This window comes from Capsicum annuum, chromosome 12, assembly GCF_002878395.1.
Source record: "Capsicum annuum cultivar UCD-10X-F1 chromosome 12, UCD10Xv1.1, whole genome shotgun sequence".
Lineage (NCBI taxonomy): Eukaryota > Viridiplantae > Streptophyta > Magnoliopsida > Solanales > Solanaceae > Capsicum > Capsicum annuum.
The window spans coordinates 83,418,210-83,420,978 of record NC_061122.1 but is presented as its reverse complement, the minus strand read 5'-3'; the positions used below and the strand labels follow the sequence as shown (position 1 = coordinate 83,420,978).

At 35.2% G+C, this 2,769-nt stretch overlaps 1 long non-coding RNA gene across 1 annotated transcript; it reads right to left on the bottom strand.

Moving 5' to 3' along the window:
* Positions 1 to 1,216: 1,216 nt before the first annotated feature.
* On the bottom strand, positions 1,217 to 1,982 carry LOC107850074. Its single transcript, XR_001668442.2, has 3 exons — positions 1,832 to 1,982; positions 1,674 to 1,753; positions 1,217 to 1,595 (listed from the first exon to the last, which is right to left on the bottom strand). It is a non-coding gene; the product is annotated as an uncharacterized LOC107850074 (long non-coding RNA).
* Between the last annotated feature and the right edge of the window lie 787 nt (positions 1,983 to 2,769).

Below are 2,769 nucleotides of genomic sequence, written 5' to 3'. Positions count from 1 at the left end.
TTGTATGGAAAGTTGGAAAAAGGGGATACTCATTTATGGTATGACAACTGGAGGGAAGTGGGAGACTTTTACACTGTTATTGAAGAAAGTTTTGAATGGGATAAAAGGTTTCAGAAGGTGAGTCATCTAATGACTGATGTGAGATAGAATAAGGATAAATTGAAAAGTATTTTTGCAAATGACATTGTGGATCATGTTTTGACTAAAGTAAGAATTGGGGAACAAGATAAGCCAATTTAGAGCTTAGAGGAAAGAGGTAATTTTTTAGTTAAGTCTGCATGGCACTATGTGAGGCAAAGAAGGGAAATAATGAATTTTATAAGCAGTTATGGATTAAAGGGCTCCCTTTCAAAATTTTATTTCTTATGTGGAGAATGTGGATGGGGAGTATTTGTGTTGATGATATTGTCAGAAGATGGGGGATATAGGGACCTTCAAGGTGTTGGTGTTGTCATAACCCAGCACAAGAGACTGTAGAACATATGCTATTAAGATTAGTTATAGCTAACAAGACATGGTCCTATTTTTCTTCTTTTGCAATAATAAATATACAAGGAAGGAGCTTAAGGGAGACTATCTATGCATGGTGGAATGTACAAGTTAAGCAAAGAGAGAAAGCCTACTTCAGAGAAGTACCAATAATCATCATGTGGGAATTATGGAGGAGAAGGAACTCAAAGAAATATGAAGGCAAGGATATTAGTCTACATAGACTGATATTCAATGTCACATGATAGTTTAGGATGCTACTGAAGGTGAGGAAGCCATCTTTGGAGTTTTCCACAGATTGGTCAACTATAATGAAACAGCTAAATCAACTAAAGCCTAAGGTAATACCTAAGGTTGTTTTATGGGAACTACCTGAGCAGGTTTGGGTTAAATATAACATAGATAGTGCATCAAAAGGGAATCCAGGAAGTAGTTCATGGGCTTTTTGCTTAAGAAATGTAAGGGGAGATCTATACATGCAGAAGGAGCTTTAATGAAAGATACAGATAATATGGTTGTAGAAGCTGAAGCTATAATGAAAGCATTAGAACATTGCAGTCAGATAAGGCCAGATAAGATCATTATTCTAACAGACTTATTGATAATGAAGAAATTCCTAAATAAAAAGTGGGAAGTGCCATGGAAAATTGCAGATACAGTGGAAAAGATAAATAAGTTATTGCAACACAAGAAAGTAAAGATAGTTCATATATTCAGGGAAGGCAACCAACTTGCAGATTACTTAGCTAACTTAGCTTTTCAGCATGAATAGTTCATATTTACAGCTTTTAACCAGCTACCTAGTGCTGGGAGAAGGATACTTAACAGTGACAAGTACCAATGTCCCTATCTGAGACTAAGCATAACAAAGAGCTAACAAGACTGGAAAGGCCACAATAGTTTCTTACATATTCACCAAATATACAATAAAGGGAGTTCAACATTAAGGTGAAAATGCTATTTTACCTACTTACTCCGGCCTACAAAAAGGGATTTTCAATAAGTTGGGGGTCACCAAGTCAGATCAGATTCAATTGGCTGAGCTCCTTGGTATTATTCAACTATCAATGGGTCTTAGCTTCCCGTTATCTCCATCCCAGCTATAACTATCAAGAAAGAAGAAGAATAAGGTCAACCATAACAAACTGGACTTACAACAAAGATCACCAAGATAGAGCACTTACTAGAAGAAGAAATTAAGGGCTAGAAAATATGATCCAGCATGTCAGTACCAAAAACCATGGAAGCATACTGAAGATTTCACCTGGAAGAATCGAGAAGAAGAAGGAGTTAGAACTCATTCATCTGAGGAACCAACCAAGTATAGGAGATGGAATCTCACTTATACAAGCTGGAATCATCAGCTTGAAACAACCATAGAACGGTATTTATCACCCACAGGTGAAAAAGCATAAATTGAACATTGATGATGAAGAACATGTTGAAAGAGGCATAGGAAATAGAAAATCAGCTCAGCTGACTGATTTGGAAACCCTAATCCTTTATATTGATGTTGGATCAGGTCACCAGAATGGGCTGGTCTGCTTCAATTTTATAGGTTTTTTAGAATTGGCCTAATTAATTATTTTGATATAAAGGATTATCCTCTACTTGTCTTAGATTGATTTTATTAATAAAATTCCAAATTAAACAAAAAAAACATTTAACCAGGAGTTTTTTAACTAGGCATTAACTGTTGGTTTCATCATACCAAAATTAGAGCTTGCAAGTCTATTACCATATGCCATATGAACCATTTAACCAAATTAGACTCCGCCGTTTCCATTTAAACCAAAGCCATTTATAACTAAACCCTGGCCACCAGGGCCTTTACAAATTCATGTGGAATTTGCCAAAATCATTGCCAAAATGTCAATGAGAATGATTTTGTCACGTACTTTAACAAAGGTTCCAAGGTTCCAAGGGTATACCATTCATGGTATACCCTCAACTATTTACCATTCATGCAATGCAATAGTTCCAAGAATAGTTAAAGTACATGACAAAATCATTCTTATTGACATTTTAACAAACAGGTTGAGGGTATACCATTATCAAATAAAAAACCATCCAATTTGGAGCTCAACTATGACCCTTCAATTAAATCACCATTCCCATGCACCCACTTTTAGAAAATCATAACCAAAACAAGAAAAACCATAATTAAACCATGAAAAGCAATATTCATCCATGAACAACCAAACCCCCAACCTTTATTTCAAAGCCATAATAATATCATGAAAACCATACATTAAAATATATGCCTTTATTAAAATAACA